A 27,358-nucleotide genomic window follows, 5' to 3' on the forward strand; every position below is an offset into this window, starting at 1 on the left:
CTGCCTTATGGAGTATTAAGGCCTATTTACTGGTTACTTCCTAATATTTAAAAGAGGGGGGGGTTAAGTCTGTCAAAAGGGATTTTTTTGGCAGGTCGAAATTGCAGTTTTAAAACTGCACAGGCAGGGTACAGTGGTAGGCCTGCAGCCATGTTTTGGACCGTCACTCCAGTGGTGACACAATATGTGTTGCTGTCCACTGGTGACATTTAACTTACCGGCTGTGTGAACACTTTGTTCTATAAACTTGGGGCTTATAGGTAAGTTGAATCTGCCAATTAGGAAAATCGAGGATTTTAACATGTTTTAGGTGCCAGATCACATGCACTGGGGCAAGATTAGCAGAGACCCATTAAAGGGAGTCTAAAAACAGCAGCATCAGTCCAAAAACTGCAAAAAGACGCAAATTGCAATAGTCTTGCTTGACCAGCATGAAAATACAGGCAGTCACTATTCTACCTTTGTCCTTTTCAAAGCTAAAAACCCATCGGAAATTATTCCTTAATTGCAATTTGCTAATCGCAATTAAGGAATTTTAAGAAATCGCTAAAAAATAACGAATTTCTACATACATCCCAAATTGTAGTTCTCAAATAGCGAATTCTAAAAAATCGCTATTTGAGAATCGCAAATGATTGTGATGATACATCTGCCCCTTAGACTTTTATATTTAGAACACATTCTAACAACCATATGTGAATATTGAGGCGCATGAAAAGTGGATATGTGGCAAACAGAGAGACTAGCTTCGTGTTAAGTCAGCAGATGAGCAAAGACACAGTGACGGAAGATTTTGCACTTGGCCTCCTAAACCACATGGCGTGTACGTGTGCTGCTGACAGACGTTAGTCAACACATACATCAGCTTTCTGCATACTTCCTGCTGCTCGGATTGGTTGATCTCTAGTGTCAGCACAGTGTATTTTGTAGGATACTGTTTCACATTTTCCACCTCAGGGTGTCCAAAAGTATCTGCAGGATCACAGACGGTCCGGAGGCTGCAGCAAGGTCAAGTCACTTCCGAGTGAGCAGCACTGAAAGTTATTTATTAAACACCGTGTTCCCAATTGGCTTTTTGGCGCTATATATGTTGAGGTATACAGAAATATAAGTCTTCAGAAATGGTTTTCCTTTTCCTCCCGTTTTACGTGCAACACTAGTGTGTTGAAAAGAGTGGCTCTCATAAAGGGCAAACTGCCTAATTTACCTCTCCTGGCGGTAGAGCTACCCAAGAACAGTTTGAGGCAAGATTAAACACTTTAGACGTATACTGTAATGTTTTACAATATTCCAAAGACGTTTTGAGCTTCTGGTGTGGACTGTCTTGTGGCTCATACAGACCACTGTGAAACAAAGCTGTGTTAATGACACTAGCCTAAAAGCTGGGCCTGGAGAATTATTGAGGCCTTCTGCGGTTTAACCCCTTCACTGCGGTGGCTATTCCACCGCAGTGCTAACGGGGGAGGGCGGCCGAGCGGCGGGCACATGCTGGTGACGGAACCGCTCCGTCACCAGCGTCGGTTGCGCTGTGCTCATGATGGAGCGGTTCCGTCACGGCCCCGCCCGCTCAATAGAACGCTCAGCGCAGGCGCGGAATCCGCGCCGAGCAGGAGTGCCGAGCGGGCCGTGACGGAACCGCTCCGTCATCAGCACAGCGCGACCGCGGCTGATGACGGAGCGGTTCCGTCATCAGCAGGGGAGGGGTTAACTGCATCCGATTACATGCTTCGTTCATGACCAACACCTTTAATAAGCTGAAATTTCCGAATGTCTTTAGAATTATAATGAAAAATCCTATTTTATGGTTAAGTCAGATTTTTAGTTGCAATTCTGAAAATGGCACTTTTAGAAATTTGCTGTGGCAATAAATGATGGACAGAATGCTGATGAAATATAAAAGTGACTCCCAGGGCTTGTTGTGCGGCCTTCTGTCATGAGTCTCAGAGACGGAAGGCTTCAACAAACTCGAACCAGGAACCTACACTCTGCCATCTGTGAGTCTACCCTGCCAAGTGGTGCCAACCCAGTCCTGGGCCCTTGGAAGTGGGCCTTAAGTGCTCTGCCAGCCTCTTTGGATTCAGCGGAACTGACTCATCTCCTCTGCTGTGTTGTGGAACCCTGAGCAGAACTAATGCATTGCTGCCACTATGTGGGTCTCTTTTGTCACAAAGACTTGAACACAGTCTACTGCCTCATCGGAATTGCATGGCATGATGCATACTAGGCACAGGCCCTCATATCCCTCATCAACACCAGCCAGCATGAAAATATCGGACTCTGCATCCCAGCCTTGCAGCTTCTTGGAACTAATGCATCTGCCCGACTATGCGACGCATCCTAAACCCCGGACATCGCATCGCCAGCCCTCGCTGACCTCGCCTTGAAGCCTTACTGCATCTCGGAATGGATGCATCACTTCAACTGAGCAATGCATCTTTGGTGCAGACCCTCACATTGCTCTGCAAACCAGGATTTAAGGTACACTTGCTCAGCAGGCCTAACTGGGTCCATATAGCCAGCCCACACTCAATTGCATCAGTGTGAATGTGTAACTAGATAACCACAGTAGGCGCTTTTTGCTATTTGGTGCTATTTTTCACTGATATCTTTAAAATTCCATATCTCCAGTTCTACTGATTAGATTTTTGTCATTTTGGTCTTGTTTCATTTATTAAATATAACTCTAGTTCACTAGACCGTTGGAACCTTTTAGTGTGGTGTTTTTCACTTTATTACTGTTTGGCGTGTTGCACACATACTTTACACATTGCCTTTAAGTCCAGCCCGACTGCTGTGTGCCAAGCAACCAGGTTAGTTTGTGGTTGGCTTGTGCCTTTCCTCCCAATGATTGTGGTTGCAGATTGACCATGGCTCACACCCCAGTCACCCAGTAACTCAATTTCTCACAATACCTATACCTGTAAGAACTCTGCCATCTCCTGAGAGACATCTTGGCTATCACAGATCTTAGCTTGTAAAGTGGGTGTAATATCAAGGACAGCTTTGCAGTTATTTTCCTCAGCCTTTTGCAGACCTGTGAAATGAAGGATAGCACTGCTGTCAGAGGCCACAGCCTGCAAAATGTATGCACCCTGAAGGATGACTTTACTGACAGCTGCCTTAGTCTGTAAACACTGTGCAATTTGAGTGATAGCTTTAAGTTTGTAATCCAGGGCCTATGAGATTTTGTAAAACCATAAGGATAGCTTTGTGTGTCATGACCAGATATCCAGAGTTGGCACTTTTTGCTATCTGGTGGTATTTTTCACTGAAATCTTTAAAATTGCATATCTCCAGTTCTATTGATTAGATTTTTGTCATTTTGTCCTTGCTGCATTTATTAAACATAACTCTATTTTCCTAGACTGAGGGATCCTTTTAGTGTGGTGTTTTTCACTTTACTACTATTTGGAGTGTTGCACATATACTTTACACATTGCCTCTGAATCAAGCCAGACTGCTTTGTGCCAAGCTTCCAAGTTAATTTATGTTTGGCTTGTGCCTTCCCTCCCAAGGATTGTGATGGCTCTCACCCCAGTCAACCAACAACCTGATTTCTCACAATACCTATGCCTGTAGGAAACCTGTCATCTCCTGAGAGACATCTCGGGCTATCACAGATCTTAGCTTGTAAAGTCGGTGTAATATCAAGGACAGCTTTGCAGGTATTTTCCTCAGCCTTTTGCAGACCTGTGAAATTAAGGATAGCACTGCTGTAAGAGGCCACAGCCTGCAAGATTTATGCAACCTGAAGGTTGACTTTACTGACAGCTGCCTTGGTCTGTAAACACCGTGCAATTTGAGGGATAGCCCTAGTTTGTAATCCAGAGCCTAAGATATTTTGTAAAACCATAAGGATAGCTTTGTTTGTGGATGACTGAGATCTAAGTAACACGTGGGTCTGAGCCACTACAATATTTTTAACCTTAGAGACAGCTCTGAGCTCTTAGCATATTAAGATCTCTGGAACATGAAAGACTGCTGCCTGAGGCTGTAAATTATGTGTGACCTCTGGGATAGCTTCCTCTATGAAGCGAGAGCTTGTATAAACACGAGGGGCATATTATCAAGGGGGTTTATCTCCGCTTTTTTGGCTTTAAAAGCCAAGAAAGCGGAGATAAAATGATCTCCCTATTACCTAGCTGTCGCTAACACCAGTTAGCGACAGCTAGTAGGAGATAACAACCATCTTGGGCCCCGCTTTGCATGTCAGAGAAATTTATCACTAATGACATGCAAAGTGGGCGTGCCAAGATGTTAGCGACTGGAAATACTCACTAACATCGCTATCTCCTATTACCAACTTTTGGAGATATATTCACGCTAAGCGCGAATTTCTTCAAAAGCTAACACCTGCCCCTGAGCAATTCTTAGCCATGTTATCCAATGGTAGGTGGATAACATGGCTAAGAGCATTAGCTCGGTAATGCATGAATATCGCGGACTTTTCGGCGATATTCATGCTTTTCGGCCGATTTTTATCGCTTAGGAAATAAACCTTGATAATAGTAAGGTTCCTAAGCGATAAAAATTGCCGCAGCTCGGCGATAAAAATATTGCCGCTAAGCCAACATAGCGATAATTATCGCTAGTTGTTGGTAATATGCCCCAAGGTTTAATTCAGGAGAGTTCTTTCCTACCCAAAGATTACATCATTCTGTTTTGTGTAACCCGAGCAACAGATTCGTTCTCTAAAAGAAGCACGTTTCTCCCTTTCTTATTTGTCACAAAACTCATAAGGGGCACCACGCTTTCATACTTTCATATTAACCATGGTCACATTGCATCAAGAGCATTTTCATTTTGCCTAACGGCAGAGTGTGATAACAATATGTCTTGTGCTTTCAGTTAACTGAGAATAATTCAACCTGAAGTCTTGGAACCCATTTGTTAGCTTATAAAAGTAAGCAGTGAATGTACATTGCCATGGCAAACAATTGTTTTATATAACACTACCGCAGCATTGCCTAGGCTTAAAAATCCTTATAGTCAGCAACATGAGAAAAGGCATAATTTTAAGCCAAATTCAAAGTTCTGCATTTAAATAATAAAATACTGACTATTTTTTACCTGAGAGTAAATCATTCTCTACTTTCAAACAGCATACTGCATAAAACATTGGTCCCAGACACTGCTTGACCTGATTAGGTTGATACTGAACCCACTGAATATAATTACACATAGACCTTTTCATATAATTCATTTTGTAGTTTAGAACAGGTTTTGGAAAACCCGGTTTAGGTATTTTATTCTTAATAGTACATCACTTCTCAACATCAGATACTCTTGTAATGCATTATAAATGCCTTAGAGTTCAAGTAAAATGGCACATTCACTAATTCATGGTGAGAATCTCTTACACCTATTAAAGTTTCCTGCCATTTGAAGTCCAGTGAACACATTTTTTGTGACTGAATCACATACTTACATGGACATAAGTTCCCTTTGGACGCTACTTTTCTAATACTCTCTCTTTGGTAGAATGTTCACCTGCAGTTTCTGCTCTCAATAATATCCCCATGTAGTTCAATCACTCTTTACATTCTTTCAGTCCCACCTGAGTGTCATCATTCACCTCAGGGACAAAAGGGAACCAAATTCAACTCTGTCAATTCTGCCAAAACATGGAATCCTGAAGATGTACATAGGCACCTCAGTATTCAAACTGAACACAGAAGTGTATTTTAATGAAATACTGTTTATGATTTCAGAAGCGTGGGGCATTGTTCAGGATTAGCTTCAGAGAGGGTCAGGGTAGTGCTCCAAATTAAGTGTTCAGTGTGTGACAGCATCTTTAGCGTCCCTGTAAGAAAATGCAGCTAATGGCCTCCATACTTATCTCTTCAACACTTAACGCCAAACTCAAAAGGATTCTCCTTACAGTCAAAACTAACTCCAAGATTCCAATGATGATAACAGGGGAGGCTTCAGCCTAGTGAAATGTGCCCCCAAGCATCAAAAATCACAAATGCCATTTTGAATCCTGTTCAACCTAAATGACACTATAGGTAGGTACTGTGCAGTGTGTCAGCATCAACTTTGCTACAGCTATTTATTTGAAAGAATTTGAATTGTGGACATCATAAGCACTACATAAAGTCAGAAATTCTGGCAACATTGGTGATCCTAAACTGTAATGAAACTACTGAAAGCCACCTTACTGGGGACTGCATCAACACAGACAGCTATTTTTGCAGTCTTGCAATAGACAGATTCAGCTGTTTGTTGCGGAGAGCATTGCATACAGTACTACATTGAGCGGGCTTTAACCGAGCCACTTACTGATGACAGGACTGGTTTCTTCTGTGTCTATGTTCCATGCTGTTGGTTAGATTGTTTTGCTCACTATTCTTGTGTTTATCCTGTCCCAGAACACTCCATCTGAATCCTTGCTTCTGACTGTTTTATTCTTCCACTGCTGATATTCATAGAGCAGAGGGTCTCCTCTATAAAATCTGCATACAATTTGAAAGGAAACGATTTTGTGACACTACATTACATCGATAACAACAAACGTGTGTTAAGCTTCATGTTTCTGGAAAATGATAAAATGTAACTCTGATTTAGATACTGCATCATAAAATCGTACTGAAATGCTAGAATAAGCTTATGTTATGTACTGTGCCCTGAATAGGTGTGAAATTTAACATATTTAATGACAGTGATTTAAGGGTTGAGTAATGTGATGATAATAATATCAAAGAGAATCTACATGCAAAAATGAATGTTTTCTGTGTTAGAGATAAATGGTACCTTAAAATGAAGGGCGGAGCTTGCCGGCAGCTAAAATGGCTGCTTGAACCCGGAGCTCCGTGCTGCACTGCCCATTATCCTCCATAATCCTGCCTAAGTGCGAATATTAATACCCCAAACCCACCACCCTGAAGCGTGAACCCACCGGGTCCCCAGCGATCCCAAATTTGCGGAGATTTGGTGTTCCGGAGCCTGGCTGCGATCGCGAGTGGAGCCGCGGAAACCTGGGCCGAGAAGCCGCGACCTCCAGTGCTCGCTCTACCGGCCGACATGCCCTTGCGTGCGGCGAGGGTGAGCACGATTGGCTCGACTGCCTGTGGTGGTGCCCTACCGGCCGCTGAGCCCCCCCGTAGATAACACCTGGAATACCTGTGGGGTGAGGAGCGGACACCGAATCGCTCGTGGGGGGTGACCCGCCCCTGCCAGCATCCTTGGGATCCGGATCAGGAGAGAAAGGAGCAGCGTCGACTGCGTCGCGGGGAGGCGACTCGGAGTGGCGGAGATCCTGCGGCCTGGGCACCTTGGGGCCAGATTTTGAACATTAGTGGATCTCTGCAGGCAAGCGGGAGAAACCCTATGAGAACGTGAGGAGTGCCCCCCTCCCACGGAAAAACGGCGAACGACTCGCGACGCTGCAGCCCTGTGACCCAGCGGTGGAGCACACGTGACATCAGTGGTGAGGGGGTCCCAGGGAAGAGGCTTTGGAGCCCCACTGCGGCCCCATAGGAGTGGCGCTGGTCCCTGACTGGGGAAGGGGTCCCCCCCGAGTGCTTACCTCCCTGCTGAGTGCTGACTCGAGTGAGTGACAAAGGGGGGCCTGTGCTGGCTGGTGGAGGCAATTCTCATAGCGCGGAGCGGAAGCTGCACGGTGGCTGAACTTGGCGGCGGAGCGGCTCTAGCGATACAGTCACCCCATCGCTCCTGTGTGCTGGATGCTCGGTGACATACTGCGAAGCTGGGGCAGACGTGTGTGGACCTGCGCGGACAGTTGGCGTTATTTCCAACCCCTCACCTCGGGCCTGCATAGGGCCTGCACACTACAACAGGATCTCCTGGGGAAATACTTGGTGCTCTCACCCGTTGCGGTGCGGTGGTACGGCTGTGATGATGGGGAAGGGGGACAAAACCCAAAGCAGACTCCCATTTGCGCAGAGACGATTACAAACGCAAAGCCCCCCTGCGGAGCACAGAGAGCCCACGCAGCCCGCGGACGAGCGGGCACTTGACGACGACATCAAGAGTATGTTGCGCTCCATGGTACAAAGCCTACAAACCAGCATATCAGCGCTGGGCGCTAAGATGGACGCCATGACCTACAGAATGGACCGGATGGCTGAGCGCCTGGACAAACATGCTGAGAAACACGACATGGCCGAGAAGAGGATAACAGAAGTCGAAGAGGCGCAGACCGAGTTAGACACAGCACACAGGAAGATAGAACACCTGATGCGCTCCCTTCAGGACAAGTCGGAGGACTTGGAAGCGAGCTCGCGACACTGCAACCTTCGCATAACGGGGCTTCCGGAGACCACACAAACTGGCAAAATGGAACTCTTCGTGGAAAAGTTACTCACTACTCTTTTGGGAGATGGAGTGTTCTCTTCGATGTTTGTGGTGGAGCGGGCGCATCGGTCCTTGGGCCCCCGCCCAACACCGGGAGTGCCTCCCTGCCCGATCATAGCTAAGTTGCTTAATTACCGGGACAGGGATACGGCCCTCAGACTTGCTAGGTCACAGGCCTCACTTCAATTCGAAGGGTCGGCAATATCAATATACCCTGACTTTACTGCGAAAGTACAGGAAGCGCGCAAACACTTCCTCCCCATTAAGAAGCAACTCAGAGAACTAGGCCTGGACTATGCGATGATGTTCCCTGCCAAACTACGTGTCAACAGGCAGGGTCACTCACACATATTCACAGACCCAAAAGAACTGATGCAGGCAATGAAGCGATGGTCGAGGGACCAGAGGAACGATGGCGCGGATAAGCCAGCTGACGAAGAAAATAACCACCTGGACGAACAGGAATGACTGAGTCGCTAGAGCTATACGGGGCCCTACACATGTGACGCTGGTGGACAGACTGAGAGCAGTTGCGCACTGATAGTGCGGAAGTGGTCGGTGCCCGGGCCCGCTCTTCGGACGGAGAAACACTGTAAAGATAAGTAGAGGGGATAGAGGAGAAACGTGGGGGACGATTGGCTTATATAACTGTACAAGCATGTCTTCTGCAGCGGACGGATGGCAGGGGAATAGTGTGGACATTATTGGACAGTCTGACGCACTGGTAGGATGTACTATTTACATTTACGGTGGTGCATGGCGGAAGGAGGGGGAAAGCCCGACATAGTGCCTTGAGAACATTGGAAGTCACAGGCTGTTAGACAACCTCGATCCCCGAGCGCAATGCACTACTGATGTTCTGGTTGCTAAGTTGAGGTAGTTGGTATTGGGGAGGCGGGGGTGGGAAGGGGATCTGCATGGCCAAGTTGGGGGGGGTCTGCTGTGGGAGGGGGTGGAGGGGTGGGGAAGTATTCGGATGTGTTATGGTTTGCTCTGCCTGATCGCTTTGTCTTCACTGGGTTTTGAGATTGCAACTGTCTTACACTGCATTACCCCACTATTACGATGGCTAGCTCAGACCATATAGCAGCGGATGGGGAGGCTGGGACGCTTAATGCGTTGACGTGGAATGTGCAGGGTCTGAATGATTATCGGAAACTCAGGAAAGTCCTGAATTATTTACAGCGACATAAAGTTGACCTAGCACTGATCCAGGAGACGCACCTTCCACTCACGAGTAGAATGCTTCTTAGCAGGGGTCTGGCGGGCAACTGCACCGCCGCTGGATTCACAACCCACTCTAGAGGGGTCTTGACATGGGTTAACCCTAAGTCGAAACTGACACTGTCTTTACTGAGGGCAGACTCCGAGGGCCGATTTCTAATCACAAGATGTGTGGGGAAGGGTCACGATTTAATAGTGGTTAACGTTTACGGTCCCAACTACGATTCCCCGGAATTTTATGGTGCCCTTGCGCAGCACTGTCAGGCATATTCCACTACACAATTAGTATGGGGAGGTGACTTGAACTTGGTGTTGGACCCAGTCCTAGACAGGTCCACAGGCCCCGCACGCAGACCTACGGCGGCAGCACTGAAAATACACTCGGAACTAATTAAACTGGACTTAGTGGACGTGTGGAGAAGTAGGCACACTGCTAGAGAGGGGTTCACTCATTACTCTGCATTTCATGACATACACACCAGAATCGACTACTGGTTGGCGTCATCCTCAGTTATGAGACACATAAAATCCTGCGCGGTGCTGCCACGCACCCTCTCAGATCACTTGCCGCTTCTCTTGGTCCTCGAGACGCCAGTGAAGAGGATCCCGCCATTCACATGGCGTTTCCCCCCGTACTCACTACTGGATGAGCACTTTCGGGGTGAAATTGCGGTTGAAATCCAACAATTCTTTGACAATAATGTGGGGTCGGTGGAAAGCTTCCAAACAGTGTGGGAAACCTTTAAGGTTTACATCCAAGGTATAGCTATGGCAAAGCACTCGAGTGTCCTCAAGGCTATACGCCAAAGGTTATTACACTTGGAGTCCAGACTAACTGAGTTGGAGAAATCCCAACTGGACGGCTCAAGTACTGCGGTGGCAGAAGACATAAAGAACCTCATAGCAGAATACAACGAGGAAGCTGACAGAGAAGTTCAGCATATGGGGATGTATGCGACGGCCCGGTCGTATGGTGAGGGAGAGCGCCCGGGCTCCCACCTGGCCAGGATAATGCGTAAATCTAAACGCCCGCAAGTAATATCAGAGCTGGAGGCAACTGATGGTCACCTCCTCACAGAAGAATCGGAGATTGTAGAGGAGTTCAGGAACTATTACTCCGGGCTCTACTCTTCTCGAACTGCGAATAATGAGGAGGCCATTGATGATTACCTGGGCCATATACAGCTGCCTTTCTTAAAAGACTCTGACCGGGAATTCTCGATGCAGCCCATACAAAAGGACGAGATCACGGACGCGCTTGCAAACATGCCATCGGCCAGTGCCCCTGGAGTGGATGGGCTCACAGTGGGCTTTTATAAGGCGTTTAAAGAAGTATTGATTCCTCATTTATCCACACTATTTGATGACATCTGTGTGGAGGGAAGTATGCCACGGTCTATGCGGGAAGCCCTGATAGTAACTATTCTTAAACCAGGCAAACCCGCAAATGCTTGTAGCTCCTACTGACCGCTGTCTCTCCTAAATGTTGACGCCAAGATCTATGACAAGATCTTGGCGACACGCTTGGCGTTACTTGCCCCGGAGCTGGTGGCACCGGAGCAGGCTGGATTCATCCCCAACAGGAATCTCACCTATAATATTAGAACCGTATTAGGAACTATGCAGCATGTCAGGTAGGACACCAAGGCCATGGCCGTCTTCCTGGACATGGAAAAAGCCTTCGATTCTGTTGAGTGGCCCTTTATGCTCCGTGTGCTGAGGCGACTCGGACTGGGCGAACCGTTTTTACAACTGGTGGGAGCGCTATATTATCACCCCACAGCCAGGGTTCGCGTGGGAGAACAGGTCTCGGAGTCTTTTGCGATTTACAGAGGCACTAGGTAGGGCTGCCCACTTTCGCCACTGCTCTATGCGCTGGTGGCCGAACCGCTGGCATGTGCTCTCCGGGAGTATCATGGTAACGAGGGGGTGAACTTCCCTACGTACAAAATTGTCATATCAACGTACGCGGATGACACCTTGCTGTACGTCCGTGACCCTGAGTCGAATCTCACCTCAGTATTACGGGAGGTAGTACGTTATGGCGCACTCACGGGCCTCCGAGTCAATTGGTTGAAATCAGTGGCCTTCCCCCTGACCCCGATGACCACTCAGATTGATATGGAGTACCCGTTGCATTGGATGACAGAGCCGGTCAGGTATTTAGGGATTATGCTCCACCCTGACCCGGACCTCCTAATTCGCGAAAACTATGGAGTTGCGTACAGCAAGCTGGAAGATGACGTAGATAAGTGGATCAACCTACCGATGTCCCCGATGGGACGTACAGCAATCATGAAGATGGTGATCCTACCCAGATTCTTGTTTCTCTTTAATAACATCCCGATTGTGCTGTCAAAGTCCTTTTTTCATAACCTGACACAGCTCCTTATTAAACTCGCTTGGGGGGGGGTAAACAGCCGAGAGTGAAATGGACGACCCTAATACAGCCTTATGAAATGGGGGGATTGAATGCCCCAGACATGGAAAGGTACTACAGAGTAGCACAAGCGTCACAAATGCACACGTGGATACACGGGAAAGTGACGATACCGCATGTCCGGTTGGAACGACTATTCGCAGCTCCGCTCCCGCTCCCTGCCACGGTATTTTGCCCAACTGATCTCAAAATTGGCATATTGGACTCGATCAAGTCCACTACCACGCCTGGAATACACTGCTGGGAATGCAACAGGGTGCCTTGTTGTACTCCCCACTAATGCCCATTGAATGGACATTATGGCTGTCCCCAATAGCGGAAAGAGGAGTGCTCCAGGCTTTGCGTAAACTGGGTATCATTAAGGCGGAAGACCTCTTCCTGAACGGCGTGGCGAAAACTTGGGAGCAGGCTACAGAGGCTCCGGCCGCGACCGCACTAATCCTATGTTTTCAATATCATAGGATTCGTAACGCGCTTTGCAGGCTCTCCTGGGTCCAGAACTGGCGGAACCGCCGGAGGTGCCGGAGCTCACCCATGTTATTAAATCTCCCTCCCCCCACAAATTAGTCACAATCTTATACCGGATGAACAGAGAGTGCGACAAGCTACATCACTCGAAGGCTAGGACGGCCTGGCAAAATGATCTCCGCATTACAATAGACGATGGCATGTGGACATATTGCTGTCAAAACACCAGAAAACTTTCATTAAACGGCAGACATAGACTGATCCATTTCAAATTCCTCCAGCGAGTATATTACACTCCAGAGAGGCTGCATAGGTATGGGCTCCGTCAGTCTGCCGAATGCGAACGCTGCCATGCCCCAATCGCAGACTTCATTCACTTGTCGTGGCAGTGCCTGGGAATCCAGAACTTCTGGGACGGGATATTCACTGAAATGAGCAGGATCCTAGGAATAGAGCTGCTGATTGACCCGGCCCTGGCACTCTTAGGTCACTCCAGGGGCTTTCCGGTTGCAGTACGGCGACTAACTGATATGGGTATGCTGATGGCAAGGCGAGTCGTAGCAATGTGCTGGATGAGGGGCCCATTGCCGACCACCACGAGGTGGGAGCGGCACATGCAATATTGCTGCATGCAGACTGAATGCTACAGTGAACTATTCCCTCCCACGAGTCGCCCAAAGAATTTCTAGATCCTTTACCGAGACTACCTCAGTGTTAAGGAAGCTGAGAAAACATTGCCCATGGAAGTCCCGGAGGGACAGGAGAGTTTACGTGGTGAGACCCTTGAATACAGAACACCCTGAGGCACTGTGAGGGTAAGACGCCGTGATCTGGCGTGAGGTGGTGCAGTGGTTCTGGATAGCGGATGTTGCACGTAGAAGCAGCACAGCAGAAGGTACATGATTCAACATAGGAGTGATGACCCAGCCAACCAGTAGAACAGTTGCATGATCAAGAGCTTAGGCTTACACCATACTGCATTTCACCACAGATGTGGGGAGGCGAACAGCAGAGCACAGTACTACATTTTTAGATAAGGTAGAGTAGGGGGGGGTTCTGGAAAAGTAGTAAAGGGGTGTTGGGGATTTATGTTTGTTAGGAACCTTATGGGGACCATAGCCATATATGTGGCCGCTGAGTGACCGTAGGGACGAGAGCGGAGGGGGACGGATTACACTCCTACTTCTATGATACAGCGCATAGTGCGCGGTAGGTCTCACACAGATGCCCAAAGGTGTGAACATGATATTACTTAAGGTGCCACCGGACCCCCAGGTTGTCGGCTAACAGGCTGTGTATCATTGATGTTGAAAGCGATTCTGCTCCTATTCCCGCTGCCGGCCTCCGGGTTGTGGCTACATGCTGTGTATATCAACTCTACATAATAAAGGTTTTTCAAATAATTTTTTTTTTAAAAATGGTACCTTAAAATGTGTAACGTGTATACTGAAAGTGACAAAAGAAAAGTAAATGCTGCACGAGTTTTAGCTTAAGCTATATTTTGTGAATAATTTTTTTGCGGTGCCTTTAAATAAGTGTGCCTTAATAACATATATGCAAAGAAGACTTAGATGATCCATATCTGTATCCGCTGCTGACTGCTTGGGATCTTGCCTCCATACCGGGACCACAGTAACCAGAACCCCTAACGCGTGGACGCACTATAAGAGAGGAGGTGCGCCCGCGGCACCTGGTAGCTGCTGCTGACTGCTTGGGATCTTGCCTCCATACCGGGACCACAGTAACCAGAACCCCTAACGTGTGAACGCGCTATAAAAGAGGAGGTGCGCTTGTGGCGCCTGGTAGCCTCTGCTGACTGCTTGGGATCTTGCCTCCATACCGGGACCACAGTAACCAGAACCACTAACGCGTGGACAAGCTACAAGAGAGGAGGTGCACACGCGGCGCCTGGTAGCCGCTGCTGACTGCTTGGGATCCTGCCTCCATACCGGGACCACAGTAACCAGAACCCCTAGCACGTGGACGGCACTATAAGAGAGGAGGTGCGCCCCGCGGGACGCGCGCGAGGATGCGCCCGGCCACGCCCGTCAAAGACCGGAGAAGGCTGGGCTTTACCTTCCCTCTTCACATCAGTAAATTTGCTTGAGGTACAGCTGATTCCATTTACTCCTTCACATCTCTTTCACATTTTAGATGGCCAAAGTAAAGGGAATGAAAAAGAAGCTGGGAGCAGGGGTTGGAGCTACCCTGGACCTTTTTTTTAGTTAGAGCAGCTCGCGTCCTCTCGCATGAGAGATGATTCTATGGAACTAATATATTTAACACAGGGTGCCCCCTTACCCCTTACAACTGACATCCTCCCAGATATGCAATTGTCAGAAACCCCAATATCCCTAAGCTCATTCTTACCCACACAAGAGCAATGTGGCCAGTTGCTTTCTGATTCAAATACAAGGAATAAACTGACTAGAGATACAGAATATCTCCTACGGAATAGCTTATTACTGGGTTCTCCACCCACTCCGCCAGCTAAGCGAACTAGAGGAGGGGCCATTGGCGGACCTAAATCGAAACAACAAACCCCCAAACAAAAACCCACCCGTGCCCCTCAAATCAAATCTGCCCAAACAAAAGTGCACACCTCTAATTCTATAACGCCGGTACCATCAGTGCCCCTTAAAAGACCAACAGAACAGGCAGTACAAGATGACTCTTTTTGGTCAGAAGTAACTACTAGGTTAAATCTCATAATGGATCCCATAATAACTAAACTGATCCAAATAGAAAAGCGGCTGGGGAAATTGGAATCGCAGAACTGTTTACTACTCACCCGCATCTCCCTGCCGAATGTTGACCTTGTGATAACATCTGGGGATAACAAACTTGTACCACCGATAGAAGCATGAGGGCCAATCCATGCCTTAACAATTACCTCAACAGCGTCCATACCTTTGGGAGGCTCCTCCAACCCTTTAGCACAGCCTTTAAACTCCCTCCCAAACATGAATGGAACAAGGATTAACCAATCTGGCCAGAGGCAGAATGAAGGGGTTTTAATTTGCCAGCCACCCCTATCAAGGACGGAAGTTAGTTACGTTACGCACCAATGTGGGCCGCCTGAACACATTATTGGAACATATAAGGACTGGCCACAAGAAACTTTACATCTTCTTCCTGCCGCTGTCCCACCGGTCCTGATCGCGGCAAATGTTTACCCCCTATGAGACGAGCAAAGTGAGACTACAAGACAATTGATGGACAAATGTCTTTATTGGTTAATAAGCAATGTCCACATGTCCGAGGGGGGGAGGAGGCAATTAGAAAATTAACTTATCATGGCTAGGAGAGTGGGATGGGTGGGAAGTTCAAGGAAATCGTTTGGCGGTGACTGTGTGGTGGTTAATTATAATAATGCTTAAACTAGTGCTTTCCTGTTAGCTAATTTCTGCAGCGTTCCTCAAAGTACATCCAGGATGAGAACATCTACTTACAACTTGATCATAACCCCACCCGGGAATTCCAAACCACGTTACAAGCCGTGGTAGCTAACGCTCAGGAAGCCGGCATCATTGAAGACCGCACCAAAAAATATTTGCTTCGTGACCATCCGAGAAGCCCTGTCATTCACATGTCACCCAAAATTCATAAAAATCTATTGGATCCACCATTCAGACCAATAGTCTCCACCAAAGGATCACTGCACGAGCCCATCGGCAAATTTATTGACAAATACCTGCAACCATCAGTAACCAGCATGACAAGTTACATCAAAGATACAACTGAATTCTTATTGAAACTGTCACAAACCGACATTAACATCAACGAATCCATCATCCATTGCACAGCTGATGTCAATGCCTTATACACTTCCATACCCCACCAAGGGGGCATTGAAGCCATTGAACAAGCTCTACTAAACAGCAATATCGACACATCTATGCAAACCTTCCTACTTGAACTTATGGTATTCACCTTGTACCATAGTTACTTCCAACAAGACAACAAGTGGTACCTCCAACGCTCAGGAATGGCTATGGGAAACTGTGCGGCTCCTACGTACGCGAACATATACATGCAAAATTTTGAAAACCAATACATCTATGGCAACATAAACTTCTTTGACAAAATCAAACTATACGTCAGGTACATCGAGGACCTTTTCTTTATGTGGACAGACAGCAAGGAATCCCTAAATAACGCTTTAATTGAACTGAATAAAAAAGACGAACGCATCAATTTCACATGGTCAATGAGCGAAACAGAAATCCCCTTTCTGGATGTCATTGTCAAAATAACTAAAGACGGGATCATTACAGACTTGCATCGCAAACCCACCGACCGCAACAACACGTTGCACTACACCAGCTTCCACCAAGGATCCTTGAAAAAGCATCTGCGTTTTTCCCAAATGTTACGTGTGAAACAGATTGTTTCAGACAAAAATACATGTGCCATTAGAATCAAAGAGATGCAAAATCGATTCATCGATAGAGGTTATCCTCAATCCATCCTTGATCAAGCCGACTCACGAGTAGCTGGCATTAGCAGAAACGAGAGCCTTTCTAAAATACCCAAGACCTCTGACCAACGAATGGTTTTAGTATCCAAATTTTCTACCAGCAGCACCACCTTCAAGAGAATTATCCTCAAACATTGGCCAGTATTACAAATGGAACCTGATTTCCAGGACTGCTTTCAAACACCTCCACTGTTTGCCTATACCCGCAGCAATAACATCAAGGAAATCCTTTCAAAGAAACCTATCACTCACATTGAGTACAAAGGCACATCACCCTGCAGAAATTGTAGCAATTGCAATTGCGTTATTAAAGGCAACATTCTAAGACACCCCATGAAAGGTTATCCAATCAAACTTCATGTTAATGCCACATGTGACTCCATGAATCTGATTTATGCCATCAAATGCCCGTGTGGCCAACTGTATGTTGGCAAGACAGAAAGAAAAGTAAAGATCCGCATAAATGAACATAAATCGAACATTCGCACAAAACATGAGAAATCGAATGTAGCCACACATTTCAATGAAGCCCTTCACACCATTGCACAGCTTAAGTTCATCGTGCTGGAGACAATCATTAAGAAAGAGGGAATTGACAATCATAAACTTCTCCTAAAAAGAGAACTTGAATGGATATACCGATTGCAGTCCCTTAAACCACATGGATTAAATGATTGCATCGAATATAGTTGTCATCTATAAATTTATTACATCTGTACCCTGTTCCAGTTTGATATTGTCTGCATTGTTCTTTGTCTTTGTCACACCACCTATCTGAACACCTCTTCAAGATGGCCGCTATAGTTTACCCCTTTTTATAGTCGCATCAGTTACTGTTCTTTTCCCCGCGTTTCCTTTTATGATTGTGTTACCATCCCTCCAACCATTCTTATCCCTATATTCTTATCACTACGTTTCACCAAATACACCTACGACTTATCCACAATCTTACGTTGGATATCACAGACCATCACCTAACAGTCCGCTTTCTATCACTACATCTCCCTTCATCAACCGCGACTCCACCCACACTCTTTTCACAACTTCCGAGCGACCGCATCAGGAAAGACTTCACGTCTCGTTTTACGAAGTAAGCATTACCCGTTACCATAACCTATCTCCGCTATGCATGACCACGCTATTTCATTACCGTCCTGCACGCCGTCCTTGTAAACTCACGCATCCCGTTATACCTTAAGCACACTAGTTCACGTAATATTGCTTGTCCACTGCAAACTTTTTCTCGCCTAACACTCCCTGAACTCCACTCCGATTCACTTCACATAACCCACAGCGTTCACCATTTACTGTCACCCGGTTTATTTTTTATTATCTGCACCAGCCCCCCCAAGCGGTTTTAAGCAGCACAAATTAACTGAACCTTGACCTTTCGCCTTAAATAGTATCTTTCTCTTCTTCTTTCAGTGCTCCTTGATAAAGGGCTGCCCGCCCGAAATGCATCGGAGCTTGTCGTTGAACCATCATACTATGGATTAAACATGTATGAACTTCATTGATATGATTATAATATCATGAAATAAACCATCTACCTCTATGGAAATAAAATATTGAACTTGAAAAACTTGAAAAACTTTGGAATCATTTGATTGAACCACTCCGGTGTGCCTTCCTTGGGATGTGTCCGCATATGTTATGCACACACGACTCCAGTTTCTAGTATTTAGGTGTTTTGACGGAAACACCACCAAGAAGTGCACCCCATTGATTAACTACAGCAGCAACTTCACAGTTTCAACTCGCTGTGCTCCCTCATTTCTCATTTTTTAATAAGCAATGTCCACATGTCCGAGGGGGGGAGGAGGCAATTAGAAAATGAACTTATCATGGCTAGGAGAGTGGGATGGGTGGGAAGTTCAAGGAAATCGTTTGGCGGTGACTGTGTGGTGGTTAATTATAATAATGCTTAAACTAGTGCTTTCCTGTTAGCTAATTTCTGCAGCGTTCCTCAAAGTAACTCCCAGGTAATTCCTCTATCCCTGGATTTCTTTTATAACGGGCGGGGTCTGATCTTGTGGGGGGGGGAACAGGGGTAGACAATTGCCATTTGTTTCTGATCTGAAAGAGGGTTCCCTCTTAAACCCGTGGATTAATCTGTATAACAGATATGCATCTCTGTCGAACCTGGAGGAATGCGATTGATTACCCATAACAGCGCACAAATTTATAACTACTGTAGGCTTTCAGAGATCAGACCATCGGGATTCCACCAATTAGACGATCCCCCATGGAGATAACTGCAACTCTAAATACAGCACGTAGGGCTCGGGTATATGAGCACAACGCTCCAATGACCATGACTGATATTGAGGGATCCAAGCCTAAAATGATTTCGTGGAATGTGGCAGGTCTAGCTTCTAAAATAGATAACCCAGAATGGAATAACAACTGGCAATCTATGGAGGTTGTATTTTTTCAGGAGACCTGGGCCGTAGATCCAACTTTCTTCTCTGGTTACCGCACCTTTCATTCCCCAGCTGTTCCATCAATCTCTGGAAGGGCGAAGGGGCGCTTACTTTGTTGTAAACGTATCTAGGACCCTAATCAAATATTCCCGATTCATGCCCTTATGTGGTTATAACAAATAATATCCTTATAAAGGCATAAGAATCATATCCATATTTAGTCATAGCCAATGCAGTCCAAATACGGCAAGGCTACACCCATAGACTCCTAGAAAGCACAATGTGTTCTTTAAACAAACCAAGCCTCCAGCAGCCCGGGAAATCCCCCTGCATTTGTTTTGATTTGAACAAGAACTCCTGGAGTCCAGAAAGAACTGTAAGTATTTAGTGACGTCTTATGTCCAACCTTACGTCAAACTCGGCACCTTCCAGGTATAAATATACCAACGTTGCCTTAAGCAAGCACACGGTGGTTTGGAGCAGAGCGGCTATCTACTTGGCCGACGCCCAGCTGATGCGAGAGCCGAAGGAAGCCGACCCTCCCATTGACGAACTGAGAGAGACGCTGTATTTTCTCCTGCCGAGAAATCCAGCCCCAGTGTTTCCAGTCACGCTTGCGGGTTTCTGGGAGATCGAGTCCTGAGAACGAGATAGAAGACCTCCTTCATTCTATAACCAAGGTACGGAGCTGATTAGATCCTCAGAGAGGTCTTGATTCAGATTCTTGGCAAAAACTAACTTAACTTAAACTGCAGCTGACTTACTCCTTCCCACGTACTAGGCTTAGGTTAGGTACACCGGGGTAGGCGTATCTTAGAAGCACGAGTTGAGTACGTTTATTCAATGATTTTATGTATGTATATATTTTATCCATTTTAAGTATCATATGGCTCAGAAACCATATAAATGCTTTTACAGTATTATTTCATAATACTCCTTTTACTGTACGCACTTTACTTTATGACAAGTATTGCAATTGTGGCAATTCACTTCTCTTGCACGAGAAAGAGGACTGCTCAATAAATAACAACTTTTATTGAAAACGCCCGTCTCTCTATTTCTCTGCACTCTGGTGAAACTAAGCATGCACGATTGACTGAGTGAAATAGCTGTCTATTGTTTTCACACGACTCTGGAGATATACTCCTTATTCTGGAGGGAGCAAAGTTGTCATGTTAATGCGGTTGTCAGAAGCTAATCCCTTCTTGTCTATTCAGGAAAGTTAACTCCTTCCTGTTTACTCAAGAACGTTTCTAGTGACCTCTGAGCTAGCTGGCATTCATAATTAAGTCTAACATATTCAATAGAGACCTAGTCGACCTCAGTCCTACGTCTAAACTATCGTTTATGTTATTCCAAAGCGCAGAGCCTATTGGGAATATAGGAACTACACTACAACTTACATTAGTTTCAAATACCTTGCCCCTACAAATTAAGGAAAATGTACTGGTAACAGTTATATATGAGCGCTCAGCTAGTAAAGGTTAAGTAATAGCCTAGTCTTAATCAATTGGTGCTGAGGTATGAAGGTGATAGGTTACCTCTACCACAAAAACAAATCACAATGTGATTATATTGATACACAGATTAATACCGAGCACTCTTAGTCTATAATCAAAAGTCTTCAATTGTGTCACATTTCTCAATTGATTTTCTTCATTGAAAAAATGTATTATCGCTGTCCCAAGTCGTTGTTTGTACCATTGGCCATTGAACAAAAATATATTGTTCTTTAAAACCAACTCTGTCATTTGTAAGATCATTTGAGTATGGTCATAAAGTTCTGCTGATCTTCGACTTAGAAAATAGTCAAGTTCCTCTATCCCAAGTTCATGGTCAATGTTAGAGTATAATGATACAACATCCAGTGTTGCTAGTATCATTCCTTCTTCCCATACAAAGTCATTTAACAAATTCAGAACATGTTGTGTGTCTGCTATAAATGATGGCAAATTATAGACATAGGGCCCGATGTAGGTCGGTCGGTAACGGCCGAAAATCGGTATTTTCGGCCGTTACCGACCGGTATTTCAGAAATGGTATGTAGGGCCCTTAGTCTCTTAAAAAGGTATCAATGTAGTGTGACATATGCTCGGTTGGACCGCCAATTCCCGATATGATCGGTCTTCCAGGTGGTTTGTCACGACTCTTGTGAATCTTTGGCAAAGTGTACATGCACGGTGCCTTCGGATAGGTCACCTGCAGGTACATGTATTCATCATAGTCAAGAAGTGTAAGATCGTACCATTCCTTGACTCTCTTATTGATATCAAATATAAGATTTTTCATCGGGTTGGATGAAAGTTTCTCATAATAAACATTATTGTCAAGTTGGGATTGTACCTCATTGTTGTAATCAATAGTATCTTGAATCACTAGATTACCACCCTTATCGGCTCCCGTATGGTTATAGCTCTATTTTCCATAAGTTCCTTTAAGGCTGATCTCTCTTTCATGGAAAGATTATCTTCTCTGATATTAAGTTGTTTACTCTTCCTAGTATCTATTTCTCTGTCTTTCTCAGTATTAACTGCCTTAAAGAAGACATCCATGGTGTTACCTGGGTTTAGTTGTGGTATCCATTTTGATTTCAACTTAAGGCCGCTCCCCTCAGTTTGAAAACGTTCTACTTCTAAGTCTTCTATAAGTTTAGACAAAGTTATAGGGTCATCTTCTCTCTCTGTAATTGATAAAAGTAATTGTGTATCCTTTAATTCCGGAATGGTAAGGTTACTTTTTAATTCACTTATTGTCTGTTTCTTCCTTTCAGGTATATTTGAAAAGAATTTTTTAAGTTTAAGTCTCCTTATAAATTTAAAAAGGTCTATTTTAGTCATATACCAGTCTTGCTTTTTAGCTGGACAAAAGCCTAAACCCTTTTTAAGTAATAAGACCATTTCTTCAGATAGATCAAATTCTGACAGGTTGATTATCTCAATATCACTTACATTCATTTCTTCATTCACAGTTGTGGTTTCCAAGATCTCAAACTTCTCTTTATCCTTGATCCTGGATCTCCTACCTCCTCTCCTCCCTCTCCTGGTTTTTTTGCTGTAGTATTGCGATATCGTATTTCTGTATCTCGATTCCCTCTCCTGAGTCGACGAACCTCTTCTAAAAAATTATTCTCAGGTGTGAAATTAGCAATTTGATTTGTTACATCTTCATTATCATCACTCGAGATGTTGCTAGAGGATGCGTCTTTGTCACTAGCTGATGGTGTGCTGCCAGTCTGTCTCTCTGTCTGTTTCTTATTTACAAGATAGTCAAATCTTTTAGCAAAAGTATATATACGACCTGATAAATAATCGTTTTCGTCTCTCTTAAGTTTACATGCTTTCCTCTTTTTTATGTCCATTTGGACTTCGTTCAGAATCTCATCCAGAGTCGTATAATTTTTTATCGTAGCTTCAGGTATATTCAATTCTTTGATTTCGTCTTAAATTTTCTGGATTTCAATAAGAAGTTTTGCTATCTTTCTTTCTGCATTTTCAATCAAAATTTTTATCAGATTACGTGAGCTATCATTAAGCTCCTTTTCCCAAGTAACGTATAGGTCAGGCTCCAGATCCTCATATGCTGGTATTATTTGGGACCTCAAGCCAAGAGGAATTCTATTCAAAGATAAGTATTCTTTCAGAGTGGCAGCATCCCACCATTTGTTTAATTCTGTTATCTTGAGTGATTCTAATTTAATGAATTTAGATCTAAGTCCCTCTTTTTTGTGGCTTTTAGGAGGTCCAACTGCCGAACCAATTGTTCCTCCTGCTTGTAAACTGCTAAATAATTGTTCTGCTTCTTTATCACGATTCATTTCTCCTTTGCGGCTGCTCAATAACTATATAAGCAAAATGTACTGGTAACAGTTATATATGAGCGCTCAGCTAGTAAAGGTTAAGTAATAGCCTAGTCTTAATCAATTGGTGCTCAGGTATGAAGGTGGTAGGTTACCTCTACCACAAAACCAAATCACAATGTGATTATATTGATACACAGATTAATACCGAGCACTCTTAGTCTATAATCAAAAGTCTTCAATTGTGTCACATTTCTCAATTTATTTTCTTCATTGAAAAACGTATTATCGCTGTCCCAAGTCGTTGTTTGTACCATTGGCCATTGAAGAAAAATATATTGTTCTTTAAAACCAACTCTGTCATTTGTAAGATCATCTGAGTATGGTCATAAAGTTCTGCTGATCTTCGACTTAGAAAATAGTCAAGTGCCTCTATCCCAAGTTCATGGTCAATGTTAGAGTATAATGATACAACATCCAGTGTTGCTAGTATCATTCCTTCTTCCCATACAAAGTCATTTAACAAATTCAGAACATGTTTTTTGTCTGCTATAAATGATGGCAAATTATAGATATAGTCTCTTAAAAAGGTATCAATATAGTGTGACATATGCTCGGTTGGACCGCCAATTCCCGATATGATCGGTCTTCCAGGTGGTTTGTCACAACTCTTGTGAATCTTTGGCAAAGTGTACATGCACGGTGCCTTCGGATAGGTCACCTGCAGGTACATGTATTCATCATAGTCAAGAAGTGTAAGATCGTACCATTCCTTGACTCTCTTATTGATATCAAATATAAGATTTTTCATCGGGTTGGATGAAAGTTTCTCATAATAAACATTATTGTCAAGTTGGGATTGTACCTCATTGTTGTAATCAATAGTATCTTGAATCACTAGATTACCACCCTTATCGGCTCCCGTATGGTTATAGCTCTATTTTCCATAAGTTCCTTTAAGGCTGATCTCTCTTTCATGGAAAGATTATCTTCTCTGATATTAAGTTGTTTACTCTTCCTAGTATCTATTTCTCTGTCTTTCTCAGTATTAACTGCCTTAAAGAAGACATCCATGGTGTTACCTGGGTTTAGTTGTGGTATCCATTTTGATTTCAACTTAAGGCCGCTCCCCTCAGTTTGAAAACGTTCTACTTCTAAGTCTTCTATAAGTTTAGACAAAGTTATAGGGTCATCTTCTCTCTCTGTAATTGATAAAAGTAATTGTGTATCCTTTAATTCCTGAATGGTAAGGTTACTTTTTAATTCACTTATTGTCTGTTTCTTCCTTTCAGGTATATTTGAAAAGAATTTTTTAAGTTTAAGTCTCCTTATAAATTTAAAAAGGTCTATTTTAGTCATATACCAGTCTTGCTTTTTAGCTGGACAAAAGCCTAAACCCTTTTTAAGTAATAAGACCATTTCTTCAGATAGATCAAATTCTGACAGGTTGATTATCTCAATATCACTTACATTCATTTCTTCATTCACAGTTGTGGTTTCCAAGATCTCAAACTTCTCTTTATCCTTGATCCTGGATCTCCTACCTCCTCTCCTCCCTCTCCTGGTTTTTTTGCTGTAGTATTGCGATATCGTATTTCTGTATCTCGATTCCCTCTCCTGAGTCGACGAACCTCTTCTAAAAAATTATTCTCAGGTGTGAAATTAGCAATTTGATTTGTTACATCTTCATTATCATCACTCGAGATGTTGCTAGAGGATGCGTCTTTGTCACTAGCTGATGGTGTGCTGCCAGTCTGTCTCTCTGTCTGTTTCTTATTTACAAGATAGTCAAATCTTTTAGCAAAAGTATATATACGACCTGATAAATAATCGTTTTCGTCTCTCTTAAGTTTACATGCTTTCCTCTTTTTTATGTCCATTTGGACTTCGTTCAGAATCTCATCCAGAGTCGTATAATTTTTTATCGTAGCTTCAGGTATATTCAATTCTTTGATTTCGTCTTAAATTTTCTGGATTTCAATAAGAAGTTTTGCTATCTTTCTTTCTGCATTTTCAATCAAAATTTTTATCAGATTACGTGAGCTATCATTAAGCTCCTTTTCCCAAGTAACGTATAGGTCAGGCTCCAGATCCTCATATGCTGGTATTATTTGGGACCTCAAGCCAAGAGGAATTCTATTCAAAGATAAGTATTCTTTCAGAGTGGCAGCATCCCACCATTTGTTTAATTCTGTTATCTTGAGTGATTCTAATTTAATGAATTTAGATCTAAGTCCCTCTTTTTTGTGGCTTTTAGGAGGTCCAACTGCCGAACCAATTGTTCCTCCTGCTTGTAAACTGCTAAATAATTGTTCTGCTTCTTTATCACGATTCATTTCTCCTTTGCGGCTGCTCAATAACTATATAAGCAAAATGTACTGGTAACAGTTATATATGAGCGCTCAGCTAGTAAAGGTTAAGTAATAGCCTAGTCTTAATCAATTGGTGCTCAGGTATGAAGGTGGTAGGTTACCTCTACCACAAAACCAAATCACAATGTGATTATATTGATACACAGATTAATACCGAGCACTCTTAGTCTATAATCAAAAGTCTTCAATTGTGTCACATTTCTCAATTTATTTTCTTCATTGAAAAACGTATTATCGCTGTCCCAAGTCGTTGTTTGTACCATTGGCCATTGAAGAAAAATATATTGTTCTTTAAAACCAACTCTGTCATTTGTAAGATCATCTGAGTATGGTCATAAAGTTCTGCTGATCTTCGACTTAGAAAATAGTCAAGTGCCTCTATCCCAAGTTCATGGTCAATGTTAGAGTATAATGATACAACATCCAGTGTTGCTAGTATCATTCCTTCTTCCCATACAAAGTCATTTAACAAATTCAGAACATGTTTTTTGTCTGCTATAAATGATGGCAAATTATAGATATAGTCTCTTAAAAAGGTATCAATATAGTGTGACATATGCTCGGTTGGACCGCCAATTCCCGATATGATCGGTCTTCCAGGTGGTTTGTCACAACTCTTGTGAATCTTTGGCAAAGTGTACATGCACGGTGCCTTCGGATAGGTCACCTGCAGGTACATGTATTCATCATAGTCAAGAAGTGTAAGATCGTACCATTCCTTGACTCTCTTATTGATATCAAATATAAGATTTTTCATCGGGTTGGATGAAAGTTTCTCATAATACACATTATTGTCAAGTTGGGATTGTACCTCATTGTTGTAATCAATAGTATCTTGAATCACTAGATTACCACCCTTATCGGCTCTCCGTATGGTTATAGCTCTATTCTCCATAAGTTCCTTTAAGGCTGATCTCTCTTTCATGGAAAGATTATCTTCTCTGATATTAAGTTGTTTACTCTTCCTAGTATCTATTTCTCTGTCTATCTCAGTATTAACTGCCTTAAAGAAGACATCTATGGTGTTACCTGGGTTTAGTTGTGGTATCCATTTTGATTTCAACTTAAGGCCGCTCCCCTCAGTTTGAAAACGTTCTACTTCTAAGTCTTCTATAAGTTTAGACAAAGTTATAGGGTCATCTTCTCTCTCTGTAATTGATAAAAGTAATTGTGTATCCTTTAATTCCTGAATGGTAAGGTTACTTTTTAATTCACTTATTGTCTGTTTCTTCCTTTCGGGTATATTTGAAAAGAATTTTTTAAGTTTAAGTCTCCTTATAAATTTAAAAAGGTCTATTTTAGTCATATACCAGTCTTGCTTTTTAGCTGGACAAAAGCCTAAACCCTTTTTAAGTAATAAGACCATTTCTTCAGATAGATCAAATTCTGACAGGTTGATTATCTCAATATCACTTACATTCATTTCTTCATTCACAGTTGTGGTTTCCAAGATCTCAAACTTCTCTTTATCCTTGATCCTGGATCTCCTACCTCCTCTCCTCCCTCTCCTGGTTTTTTTGCTGTAGTATTGCGATATCGTATTTCTGTATCTCGATTCCCTCTCCTGAGTCGACGAACCTCTTCTAAAAAATTATTCTCAGGTGTGAAATTAGCAATTTGATTTGTTACATCTTCATTATCATCACTCGAGATGTTGCTAGAGGATGCGTCTTTGTCACTAGCTGATGGTGTGCTGCCAGTCTGTCTCTCTGTCTGTTTCTTATTTACAAGATAGTCAAATCTTTTAGCAAAAGTATATATACGACCTGATAAATAATCGTTTTCGTCTCTCTTAAGTTTACATGCTTTCCTCTTTTTTATGTCCATTTGGACTTCGTT

This window comes from Lissotriton helveticus, chromosome 2_1, assembly GCF_964261635.1.
Source record: "Lissotriton helveticus chromosome 2_1, aLisHel1.1, whole genome shotgun sequence".
NCBI lineage: Eukaryota > Metazoa > Chordata > Amphibia > Caudata > Salamandridae > Lissotriton > Lissotriton helveticus.